At 38.2% G+C, this 13,816-nt stretch overlaps 1 long non-coding RNA gene across 1 annotated transcript in view; it reads left to right on the top strand.

Annotated features, from left to right (window-relative positions):
* The first annotated feature begins 725 nt into the window (after positions 1–725).
* Positions 726–13,816, top strand: part of LOC104625402 — a 38,268-nt gene continuing 25,177 nt past the window's right edge. Inside the window, exons 1-2 of the long non-coding RNA XR_738080.1 lie at positions 726–873; positions 12,716–12,747. This is a non-coding gene — a long non-coding RNA (uncharacterized LOC104625402). The remainder of the gene's footprint in view (positions 874–12,715; positions 12,748–13,816) is intronic.

Genomic DNA, 13,816 nt, shown 5'->3' with positions numbered 1-13,816 from the left:
GGCTCCGCACAACTCCATCGGCTCTCGGCAACCGCAGCGGCTGCCCGCCCCGAAGTGTGCCGGCCAGACGGCTTTCGCTGCCTCTTACCCTCCTTTCTTCCTCCTTCTCCAAAATTCTCCTACTCCGTCAACCGTATTAGATGCTCTGGGATGTTGGGAACCCCCCAGTAATGCTCCGTGTGGGAGCCCAGCAGTACCTGGGGAACCCCGTGCAGTCTTCACAATTTTTGTGTTCCTGCTGCAGTTTTGGGGTAGTTTTACCTTCAGAGCCCTGCTGCGCCTGGCTCCCCGACTTCTTGCACCCGGTGGCTTGTGTTTGGGATGATCGCTTGCAACTTGTGACAGAAAATACTGAATTGCTTGAGGTATTGAGGCGGTTTCACTATAGTAAAATGCTTTTATTTGCATAGGAAAATGTAAACACAGACCTGTTTCAGATTGATTTGTATTAACTCTTCAGTCTCTGAAATCCTAACACATCTACACCAGAGTATTTGAACTCAGGCAATCTGAAGTGAAACGGATTTTTTCATATTTGGAAGAACTGTAGGTATGAAGACTCTTGTTTGAATTGTTATTCAAGGTCTTGTAAACTCACTCGTGCTGAAGAAACTTTATTTCCTTTCCCTAGAAATGTAAATGTAATGTTGAATAGACTATTTTCATTTATTTATTTATTTATTTACATCAAATATGTACAATCTCTCTCTCTTTTGTCTTAAACAGAGATTCATCCTGCAGTGAAACCCAATGTAATCAGGTCAACGCCAAGCCTTCAAAGTCCAAGTGCAAAACGTCTGCTTGCACCCTCCAATCACTCTTCACTAAGTATTTTGGGAAAAAGAAACTACAGCCATCATAATGGTCTTGATGGTATGTGAAGGAAGATAAAAGAAATATTCTTTACATTGCTGAATTGCAAAACTTTCTGTGGACCCGAAATAATGAAGTTTCATGACCTTTCTCTGGAGAACACCGTTTTAGGAAATGAGATTAAATGAGGGGGTACAGACCAGCAGAAATGTAAGATACAAATAGCATATTTATAGCATTGATTCTTAATGCAACGAATGGTGCTTGTTAATTGAACATGGGTATGTTAATGCCATCTTTTAAACAAACTTTTTTTTTGTTTTTACCATTTTTCTTACTAATTCTTCATCCCTGTATAAAAGGACAAGAAAGAAATAAAACAAATTTAGTAAAGGGAGAGATACAGTTAATGCTTTGTTTTGGTTTATTGCATTGCATTTTTGTTTGAAGACATATTTTGCAGAGATACGCAAGACCTTTTGAATTACTCTGCTAAATTACTTGATAGATAGCTAAATTGTTAAATACTGGACCTGCTAGTTTACAACCGAACTCTTTGCTAGTATGTGAATTCTAAACACAGCTTAATCTGGATTCTCAACAGCGTGATTGGTAATAGAGAGAAGATAGCTTTTGGCATCTTGCGTGTTGCAGATGTGTCTGTTAAAATAAGAATGAAGTAGTCCTGGCAGTAAGGACGGGTGGAAGCTAGGAGCTCCTTAGAAAGAGACTGTCCCTACATTTTTACCACTTGCAGAGGAGGAAGGAAAAGAGGTGTCACAGAGGTACAGGAGAGAGGCTTTTCCTGTACACTGTGCAGTGCCAGAGGTGATTTTTAGTGTATCCAGCCACTTCATTACAGTATGGTGCAAATGGTGATCAGATATGAAGCTGTGCAAAAGTAGGATGGAAATTTGTGGATAATGCTAACTTTTCTCAAATAATCTTTATTCTTTATTCTGAAAAGTCTTACTGATTTACTGATATTTTTTTTTATTATTATTATTACCAAAAGTAAAGATTTTCAACTGGAGCTGTGAACAATTTTACCTCATGTCCAAATAAGAGGAGAATCCAGCAGGATAGAATTAGTTTGCACAGAAAAGAAATGCTTGCGTTTCCTGAACTCTCTTTTTGTGAGACGTAACTTCTGCAAGCCATTAGCTTACTTGTTTTGTAATTGAATACGGTTGTTGAGATTTGAAATCCAAAAGAAGTTAGGCTCTGAAATAGACTGTTCAGGACACGATCTGCACCAAAGAGGTGACTCTTTTCATGCTTCACAGAATAGGTCGAGGCACTCTCTTTTTAGACAAGCCAATAGAAATAGTATTCCAGATACAGGAAGAAAAACTTGATCCATTATCCATCATCTTCACATAACGATCATGCTTTTCTGTCAGTGCCAACGCTATTTGTATCTTGAAAGGAAAATATCTACTGTTAAAAAGATCTACATTTAATAATACCTAGGTAGAAATCACTACATACTTTGACACAAAGTGGATATTTAGTATATGCAGAAGAGAGGGTCACTTTGCTCAGCATGCAAACAGCCATTACACAGTAGGCAAATAACATGCACGGCAACACGAGCTGTTCAGTGGACCAAGATGGCAACCATGTGGCTTGTACTTGAAAGAAAAGGTGATGCCATTAATTTGCATAGCAATGAGTGCTGAATTTCCACAGTGATCTTGGAGTGTGAAGTTCTGCAGGGATGGTCTGGTAGTTACTAGGTGGGATTGTGAGCGAAGGCTGCTTCCCCCCAACGCCAACGCTGGCCGTTAGACTGCACTCTCCGTATGATTTTTGAGTGGTGAATGACTTTCACCTGGAAATAAAGATGATGTTATATCTCTGCTGCAGAGAAGGCTGTAGCAATATGTTCAAGGTAAATATTATTATGATAATGTCCCTACAAGGAGGCATGCTTGGAAGCCTTTAAAATTTTTCTTCTACTTAGTACAGATGTTCTCTTCGAAGTAAAGAGTTCATAAAACCAGTCATTAGGCGCACCGATTAGTTTGTACCAAACAGTCAGCTAACTGCGTTAAGGCGGTTTGCACAAAACAACATCTAATTTGAAAAATTAGTATTGAGAACTGTAAATCATTGCTTTAGGAGATAATTATTTCTGCTTATCTATTTTCTGCGAAAACGTAACTTACTAGAAAGGATATCCTAAATAACTGAAGTCTGTACTTTGTTAGTGTAAAAACGGCTCTTTTAGTACTTAAAAATGGCTATTTCGGTTCTTATCCTAGCCCCTCTCTTTAATTAAAAGCCTTCAAAGTGCAAATAAAATGCAAAGGAAAGCGCAACTCTCTAAAACAATCAAAACCAGTAGTAATGATTCCCAACAGTACAGGTCCTGTGTTCCTTTTGACTGAAAAACAATTACCTTTAATATTTGCCATTTAACCCCTTCTCTCGTTATTGGTAAGTATTAAATACATTTTTGGGGGCTCTTATGCGTTCAGCTTCTCTTTCAGTACACAGCGAAAACTCGGTGACCGGATAAACTTGGGAAATGGTGGTTTCTGTGTAACTGCACTGACGACGGTGTACTACCTGTGCAATGAAGGGTTTTGCCAACCTCCAGAGGTTTTGTGTAACTATATACCAAAAAGCTCTTTTGGTTCCAAAATACTATTGACTGTTGCTGGGTTTATTGCATTGTATCAATTAACAGTATCCAGAAAGCCAACTATGGAGATGATGATATATTCTGTCTTTCAGTGCAGGCTTTGATGAAATGAGCAAACAAGAATGAGCACAGTGGGCTTATATTAAGTCTTATCTCCTGCTATTTTCATAATCTTAATGTTAGTGACATAGAAATGTCTGCCTGTTCAGGTTTGCTTTTTTCCAACAGTATTAGAAAATTGTCGTAAAGAAGCCATATAAATAGGTTTACTTAAGATACACAATAATTTACAACGTTCAAGTAAATGTCACTTAAGCTTGTGTAAATATATGTTTAGATTGGCATATTTAAAGTCAGTCTTACTGCCTAGGTGAGTTGAGTGCTGTGTTTTGACAGAATTTGTTATTAACAAAATGATAATTACTGGCTGAGAAATAAAGCAGTGTAACGTGGAAATGCCACTTCTTTATGCCTGTATGGGGAAGTTGGGGGAGATCATGAGAAACGTCATTAGATTTGGTTTAATGCTTTTAAGAGTAATAAATAAGAAAGTGATTAGCATTTCTTACGGAAGTGTTATGTTGGCTGGAGTCTTGATTTTGGCCAATGCAGCACAAGTTTCCCTTTTCATTTTTCCACCGATGCACCTCCAGCAAGAGTCTGGTGCAACTGATAGGGATGAGGGAGTCTGTAATTTCTGACTACTATCGCTAGGTCTTTATCAAGAACGATGAGGGAGCACATCAGTCTCTTCACAAATGATGGGGTTTGTGCCCTGATATCTTACTATTAAGTGATCCAAGTGTCAGACACTGGTGGCGGAGTGTTGTAGTTGTAGTTGTATGCGTGAACCCATCTATACGGCGGCAGAGACCTAAACAAAATTGCACTGCTTATGCATTGTAGATTGTAACTAGATGGAGAGAAAATCTTGTAGTTGTTTTTGTCCTTTCTTGTAGGAGAAATACTTTTTCTGGATGTCCTTAGAAAAGTGTTTTTCCTTTTATTTTCAAACAACAGCAAATCTCGCATTCTGTAGGATGGAATGAAAAATGACAGAAAGCTTGTTTCCATTCTTGAAAAAAAATCACAGTACTTTGGGGAGTTTTCATGAAATATGCACGGTGGTGCTTTTAACTATTCTGAGATGCAGAATTTCCATTGCTGCTGAAAAGAAAGTCAGCCCAGGATATTTAAATGGTTCTCAGCAGTGAAGGCAGTCTCTTTCGAACAGGAAAACTGTCTTCAGAAAATCACGACATTGCAGAATGTTACGTGTGTCCAGTTTTATGGCTGGAGCTGACGATGGGAAGATTTAGGTGTGACTGTGAAATTCTTCGGAGGTATTTTGGATCTGATCTTTAAATTACAGTGTCTGAAATTATTCCGAGCGATTACTTCACCCACAAGCTGCTTACCTGCGAGCAGCAGTACATCCAACTAGTCGAGTTTCACGTCAGGCTATTGTTTTAGCAGGGTGAGTAACGATAATTTTCCATATAACATTTGGGAAGATCAGGTAAAAGTATTTTGCCTAAGCATAATCTCTGTTAACTGGCAGGCATTCCCTTACTGTTACATGCATGAGAACCAGAATATCCACAGGATGCCCAAGATATTACCGTCACTAACGAGGCATGGAAATCAGTCTGAGCCTGTTGATGCTGTTTTCATGACTTGTGGGCAGAAATACGAGAGCCGGTTGTTCATAGCTGAAGAGATTTCAATCAACAGCCCCGATCCTCCTCCTCTCTTCCCCTTCCCAGACCTTTAATGCTGTATTTCAGGCTGAAATGTCCTGATACCTTCAAGAGGATTCTTTCAACAGTCAAATTTCTGTCGCTGAATATACTGAAGAGTGCAGCTGTATCTAAGAATGAGACAGCAATTTTTGGGTCCGTTTTCCTAGGAACCCGCACATGCCTGGCACAGCAAGATGAGAAAGTGACACGAGCGATCGGCAAAGGGAGAAAGACCTCAAAAAAATGTACCTTCTCTCTTAGATACTATTTTGGTCAATCCTCCTCTCTCTGCTTATGACTAATAGTATTGGCTGCTGAGGAGATAAGCAAGGAGGAAAGGCTTCTATTTCACTCCTGTTTTTCCATGGGGAATTTGAGACTCTCCTTTGACAAACACATGAAAATAGAAGCAGCTGAACTGACAAGCAGGGAAAGCGGAGCCTTTCGTTCACCACATTTTCTCGAAACAGAGAAAACCATTCTAATACGTGCTTCATCATAGCTGACTTCACATAACCCTATGGGAGAGCATATTAGGAGGAAGGAGTTTTCACTGTAGGATGGAATTTCTCAGCAGGGGGAGTTGTTTTTCCTCAAAGGTGTCTGAGCATCGTTGTATTATTTTTTGATGGAGATGTTCTACTGCCGTGGCAGGCTAGCAGCATGGAATGCATACCCAAAACCATCTTGGCGATCCATTACTTTTAAAAGTAAAACCTTAAATTTAATAAACTATAAACCTACCTAAATTGATATAAACCTCATTTACATAGGGATGATTTTCAGCTGAAAAAGAAGAAATGAGATGTGATAAACAAGCTACTGCATGAATCCACTTTTGCCATTTCTTCCATGCTGAAGCACAAAGTGGCATTAATGTTTATTGTGTAAACCCGCTTTTCCCAAGAGTGAGAAATAAAAGTTATATATTGTTCCATGTCCAGTTTTCCTTCTGAAATTTGCTTTGGGCACGTGCATTCTAGTTCTGGTCCTCGGTATAGCCAGCAAATGTTCTGAAATATTTGGCTACAGATTTCTTACTGAAGTGTGTGCACTGATATTGTTGGAAATATGAGCATGGAAAGTAGCTCTCTCTAGAAAAATTGATGTTGTGTTACTGTCATTTACTGGAGTAGCAGAGGACTATGAAAAGGGTGTTTATAACTCTTCGTTATTTCCCAACATACATTACTCAGAGCATTTATTTATGTCATGATAAAAAATGCTGCATGGTAAGAGCCTTGTCATGCATAGTTCTATACAAAGTAATTGAAGGCATCTCTGACCCTCAAGAGATTAACCTAACAACCTTTTCACCTTAAATTTTTGCAACTTGCACAAGAGTAGCCGATTTCTCTCTATTTTCACTGTCCAATTGGAAGCAATCATTTTAAATATTTAGTAGAAAAATAAAATGCTCTAAAGCTTGCATTTCTGTGGTCAGTATATTCAGTTGTTTTTGCAGAGGTACAAATGGTGGCACTGGAGATGATGAACTAGTGACAACTTCCAGAGCCCAGATTATGTACCTGGAAAATTACGCAGGCCTTAATTACCCCAGAGTGTTACTGCTGACATTGTCAATAATTTGTAGAACTAAGCTGCTACATCTTGTGCTTGTATGTATCAAATAATTTTTTTTTTCTATTTAAATTTTTGTATTTTAAAACGATGTTTTTCCTTTAGTTCATTTACAGTGAGTTGGTGGTTCCCCCTCACCACTTTGGTCTTCATTCCTTCCAACCCCAGTGATGCAAATGACATTGTGACTTAACATGACAAATAATCAACTAGGAGGAAAATAGTTGTGTCCAAAAAAATAGAAGATAAATATCCCTCCGCCCCCGCGATTTAACTTAAACTTGAGAAAACACGTTACTGTGTTGCAATGATAAGTGTGCGCTCATCGTTTACCTTCACTTGAATTCACATTACAATTACCTCCCACGTATTTGAGGTTCTTTGATTACGAATAAAAGAACCGTCTTCCATCCTGTGTCTGAAGACTGCTCAAACAGCAAAGTATTTTTTCAGTGGGTAAAGGTAAGCAGTGTGACTTCTCCATGATGGATTTGGTCACAGGAAGACGTGGAAGGAGCAAAACCATTTCTGCAAACCCGTATTTTTTTGAATTTCCTCTGAGAAAGAACTGTTCCTGAGCGTTAGCAGAGCATAGCACTGCGTTGTGGGGTTTTTAAATATAGACAGCGATTGCTTTTGTTTTGCCAAAGTCAAAACACTACGTTCATTCAACTGTAGTTCTCAAGCTTACTAGATCTTGTGAAATGTGAGTTATTTCCAAGGGTGGAAGTACACTAGAAATTAAATAGAGGATTTTTTTTTCCTCTTATTTCCTTTCTTTCAAAAATATGTCTCTGGCTTTATAAGGCTTTTTTGCCTACGTTTGATTCATGGAAACCAGAATCTAGAAAACTAGAATCACATTCATGCTTTGATGCACCACTTTGAGTGTGCCATACATCACTCACTCACCTGTTGTTGTGCTAAGGCGAGGAATGCTTATTAAAGGAATACAGCATTGTAGCTCTGTATTCACCCGCGCAGCACGTGATGACGTCTGGTAACAGCAGGGGTGCGGAAGGGCAGGCTGTGTGGGATCGCACGTCACAGCGAGCTGCCCCGTTTCTGCTGCTGGATCGGTGCTCCTTTTCTATGTGCAGGTAATGTGTAGGCATGAAATCGCAGTAACACTGGATTTTCTACTTGGCAGAATAAATCAGCTCTCAAAACAGCAAACAATAAGAACAACGCTATAATTACGTTAGCCTTTAAAACACAATGCAGATAACCAGAACCTAATTCCTGGAATCACTGCTTCCCCTAGTATTATTTTAAAGAATTAAAGTTGCAGAAAGAGAATCCTGTCTGTTGGGTAATAGGATTAGCAGTGTATTACTTCATGAGTTACATGTTCTGGATCTGAGATCTGGAGTTCATACTTAAAGTGCCTCTGTGTATGATTGCTGTCAAGTAGGTTGATTTTTTTTTTAAGCTGTGACTGCGCAGCAGTAGTTCTTAACAACTGTAGTACGTAATGCAATAGGGAAGGCACCTTCAGAAAGTGCTTAGGCAGTGTACCTGGAAAGATCTTGCATCTGGGGAAAATGCTTTGTGATAATTTTGTACGTTTTTGTGCTTTCTGCTTTTCTCATCCGTATATTGTTTCCCCAGTGTTGCAAATTTCTGTCTAGGGAGACTAATGGTCTTTCTCAAATTAAGTCAAACTCATTCTTAGTATGATTATAAAATACGTATTATTATTATTTTAATAACACTTTTGAAATAACAGTGTCACTTGTTCCATTGCTACAAACTGGTAGGAAAAAACCAATTATGTTTGGTTACTTAAAACATTCGTAACCCAAGTGGAGAAGAAATAATGAGAGAGTCTTCCTTTCTCGGCTTATTTCATAAGGTGGTCCATCCTGGGTGAAAAGGTTCTTTACAGTCTTAACGCACCACGATAAGCTGCGGGTGTTACTAGGATTAAACTAAACACTTCTGCTATTGCCCGGCTGCCTTTATTTTCCACATGTCTAAATTACATTATCTTGAAGCGTATTTATTGTGGAAGGTTTACAAAAGGGCATCTTTCACTCAGTATTGCTGATGACCGCATTGTTATAGAAGAGAAAGATGAATATCAGATAACTGAGTTTCCTTCCAGCAGGCTGACTAAAGAGTAGCACATATAACACATGAACAGCTGGAAAAGGACCAGAGTGTTATTAGAGATGTGGTTTTGGTCCTGGCTTGAAGACCCCTTAAAGGAAAAAAAAAAAAAAATGTTGCTGGGGAATAATATGTAAACTTGAAACAATTTTGTAGCTGGCACCATCCCTTAGCAGTGGACTTTTCCTGATTTAGCCTTAAATGATTTTACGGTGGGAAATTTTATAGTCTCTTAGTGCCCAAAAACAGGGAGAAACACTTGATTGGTCAGTATGGTTGCTAAATCAACTTCTAATGTGAGCAAATTTCTTTTTACAACTTACTCATTTCTATTTAAGTTCAAATAAAACGTTGTAGAAAGAGCATACGAGCATCTTGGGAATTTTCTGCCATTGGTGGATCAATTTCTCCACAATATTAAACTTCTAAACATCTTGTCAGTACTGAAGTTGCATTTACTGTAATTTACGGGCATCACATCACCAAAAGCCCTTGCTAGTGACATTGTCTGACCATTTCTGTTTGAGGTGGAGTAATCGGCTTCACTGGACTTCATTGGCCATAAGGGGAGAACTTTTCTGTGTCCTGGAGTTTCCTTTCTACTGAAGTGCAAGTACAGATCATTGCCTTACACAAAATAATTTGCTGTAAGAATTCATTTATAAACCAAGTGTCCAACTGGTGCCAGTTTCACTGAAATTCGAGGCTGATTATTTAAATTCCTGAAGGCATTCTAAAACTTGGCAGATAAAACGGAAGAAACAAAGTTTTGTTTTCTGTTCTGTTGAACACCAAGACATTTGTGGTTTTTAAATAAGCTCTGTTGCCCTCAAGCTGCACTGAAGGTTGCAAGGGTGTGCAGACCTTTTGTAAAACACGCCTTTTGAATACTGCATGACTGCCTTTTTAATTGGAAGCAAAGGCTTTCTTCCTTAGTTGCCTTACTTAAAAGCAAAGTTTTCCAGAGAATGGACCGGTGTGCATTTGTGCGTAGATGTTGGTCAGAATCCTGCCGAATCAGGGTGTAGTTATTCTCTGGAAGAAATCAGTGTCTCCTCAGTTCCATAATCTGAATATTTGGGTATCACAGTATGTAAGAGTATAAATTGTGTAACAACAGCACCTTAAATTAGTAGTCTTTGCTAGATCCTCGAATCTTTTGACTATGTGCGCTTATTAAACAGTTCTTTTCTTAGCTTTTTATTTATGGATATACTCAGGTCTGTCTAAAAGCAACTTAGATGATATTTCAGTCTCTACAGTAACAAAAGCAAAGAAAATGATACGCAAAAAATGGTGGATGCTTTTCTTGTATGATACGACACAGGGATAGTACTCTGCAGATGTAACAGGTCTTTCTTCACTTCTTCCCTCGGTTTTATTGATAGGTTATCAATATGGTAATATCCTGGAGTTAACAGTTGTTGGCATTGCATTAGGAGCGTCTGTAAAGTATTCTTCAAAAATACGCTGTGTAACAGCCTCCAGGTGCATTCGGCCGTTCCTCCGTTCCCGGTAGGGAGATTCTCTCTCTCTCGCACTCCCTTGTCTGTGGAACTGGGAGGGTGATGGAGTATTTTGGGGCAATCGTGGCTAAGCGTAGTTTTTATAGATTGGGCGTATAAACCCACACCAAAAGCACAGCACCTCTGAGTAAGAGTGAAGATTTTATTACTGTAGTATCTGAGTATAAAAGTATAAAGTGTGGATTTTTGCTTGTTCGTTTTGGTCTTTTTGGAGGTGACTGGAAGTGCTGTGCAATGTATCATCTCTATATTTCAAGAGAGAAGCAGCCCCATCTTTTTTGTTTAACCTGATAGTTCTGCTTAAGTTGAGGATTCCTCAGAAAATGCGATTGTGCTCTTGGAGATAGGTTGTTGGGGGTTTTCTTCCAGGTAGTTGGGCACATAAATGGAATGAGTCCTTGTCTCAGGAGTTATTCAGGTGGTTATAACTCCATGAATGCAATCTCTGGGTTTCCTCAGGAATATTCAGGTCCTGAAATGTTATTTCACTGGGATGTCAAAAAAAGAAATAAACTTGTAATAACAAAAATAACTTTACTGTGAAGATAAAAATGGAAGAGATTATAGAGAAGATCACAGTAGAGTGAAGAACTCTTACTTTATAACAGCAGCAAATATATTCAGGTATCAGGAAACGGTAGACTATCACAGTATTTAATTTTTATACTACCAGTTTAAAATTTGCCCTCATGTCCTAAATGTATTTTTATATATGATAAACTTTGTGAGAAAAAAAGAGAGGAAAAGGGGGCTGGAAGAGGAGCTGACAACTAAAAATATCAGTGGCTTTAGGTAGGTTTTCACATTATAGAACCTTTATCAATGGGAAGTTATCAATACATTTATTGACATGTATGTATTTAATTATATTTGATTAAGGATGAAGACTTGTGAAAATGTAAATGTAAACTAGATAGAGGAATTACTGCTAAATATTGAAGTTTTTAGAGACTTTGAGGTGTTTAAAATGCCTTGTCTTTGTTTCTATCCGTGACTGAACTATACCTTCAGACTGGTTAAGATGACTCTTCAAAATGGAAGAGAAACACCAGTTTGAGAGTAATTACCATTTTCTTCAGAAAGAGATGTGCAGCTGTTTTTTCTCATGTCCTTTTAATCTCTTTAATACCATTTTTAACAATAAGAAAACCTCTGGAGAATTCTTTGTGTTAGTGATGCCAGTTGGGACCCCACAAGTGTCGCAATTTGGAACTGGGGCGCGAACACCTAAGCCGTTGTAATTATTGTACCTTTATGTCGCTTGCAGAATTGAGACTCTACCAACTGAATTTTTGCAGAAATGAGTACGCTTCACCCAGAACTGCACGTAATGTTGTTACGTGTCTCTTCCTTAAGAACTCTGTGTTCTATAGCTGATATGAATCATAGAATCATAGATGTCTTACGCAAATTTCTGAGCAAGCCTTTGAAATTGCTAGTAGCATCATCTTGCATCTTATAGATCAGCAGCAAATTTTCCTGCAGTTTTTTTAACTGGTTAGGAGGATGTTTAGTTACTTAAGTTATACTGCTTCAAAAAAAACCACCACGGCTGTAATGTGACAACTGTAGCATTTTAAAGCCCAAGAGGATGAGATTTCTGTCCTTGGGAGGGGGACGGGAGACCACACGGGATGGGAAGAGCAGCTGTAATTTAATTTAAACAGCAGGATGAAATCTATGTTAGCTATTGGCCTGGTTGTGATTCCTCAGCAATTTTATATAAATATAACTGTGAGTTCAGTTGATTGACTCCTGATTTATCATATAGGAGAGAATAATTAAGATTTCTGGATGTTGTACTTCTCAATATCATTTGTTAATTTCAAACTGAGAATCCATCTCAAAATTCTCAGAAAAAGGATAGTCTAATTTTATAAAGCTTTTTCAAATGGTAATGGAATTATGCTGATACTATTTGCATTTTTTTTCTGCAGAGCTAATCCTCCATGTTAAATGATGCCATATGTTACAAGCAAAATGAAAAAAACCCCACTTCTTGAAACATGAATTATGAATTAGTTCCATTTTTATATTTTCTTGCGGAAGAGGATAATTAAGCAAAAAGAATGAGCGCAGTTAACAGCATACTATAGTCTGTCCTGTATTTTCAGGACCAGTGATGATTCTCATGCTTCTGTCTTGAGAAATCTTTCCAATCTCTGCATTTCTGGTATGTTCGCTGTTGTAGCTGAACAGCAGCGTCTTAGCCTTCAGGGTGAGCGTGAGAATATAGGGCTTTTATGGATAAAGACAATACTCTAACACGCTGTGGTTCTTTTCTCTTCCAGAATCATCCAGCCATACAACAAGAACAATAATGGTAAGTATTGAGGAGATTACAGGTATCGATCTATCTATAGATATGATTTTTCCTTTGAAACCAAAGTGGATATAGTAGTATCCTAAGCCATTGGCATCCTTTCTTACAAAGTTCAGCGTCACTGCAGAGGTAAAATGAGTCTGTCTGCCATTGTATTTCATGGGAAATCTTGGAAAAAATGTGAGGTTGAACAGCTTAAGAAGTAGCAGTGCTGTCAGTTTGAATAGGTGAAAAAACCAGTTGCACTTACTTGTCTTCTGTGTTGGAGTGATTTTTGATTATGTCTAATTAATGTTGTTAATCTCTTGCATTCTATGTGTATTGCATGTGTCAGAGCACACCTGACGTTCAAAACATAAACGGAGTAATTTCTTGCATCACAATCCGGCGAGGCCAGTTTCTGACTTTGAGTTTGGTATTTTGGGTTCCAGAAACTGAGAAATGTTTAGACAGGCAGATATATCTTCAAAAATGTGATTTTAAAAGTTTTATGCATAACAATGTCACGGATTTAGTGTCTGACTTCGGTTTTTATAAGGTGAGAAATGTTTTCAGTCTCTTTCTGTTTCAAACTCCTAATAAAAGTTAGATAAGGACTGGACAAAAATTCACATAAAGAAAATCTCTCTCTGGCTGGGAATGATTCACGCCTGTCCTGTAGATACTTGGGGGGAGGGCTATCCACTTTTGGAAAAAGACCAATTTTTGAGGCGAGTTTTGAAATTTTAAAATTAAACACAAGAAAACATGATGTGAGCTTGTTTGTTTTCATTCCTACAGTTTTTAGGGTGTCCTTTCAAGTTTATTACCTCTTCTGTACGGACCGCATTTCTGGGACATGTAAATTCCCACACATATGCTTGATTCAACAGGGGGCAAAGGATAAATTTAACTCATTGCCTTTATCATCAATAGTCATTAATACCCCAGTGAAATGGATAATAAATAGGTAAGGAGTACAGATCACAAAATTTCAAAATAGTAGCAATATGTCTGGAACAAGTGATGTTTTCTACTGGATGTGATGTAATCATTCTTAGTCATGAATTTGGTTTAAATATACCCGTTT

Source organism: Phaethon lepturus, unplaced genomic scaffold (assembly GCF_000687285.1).
Source record: "Phaethon lepturus isolate BGI_N335 unplaced genomic scaffold, ASM68728v1 scaffold10998, whole genome shotgun sequence".
Classification (NCBI taxonomy): Eukaryota; Metazoa; Chordata; class Aves; order Phaethontiformes; family Phaethontidae; genus Phaethon; species Phaethon lepturus.
The sequence above is the reverse complement of the archived record's forward strand: the minus strand, read 5'-3'. Positions and strand labels throughout refer to the sequence as shown.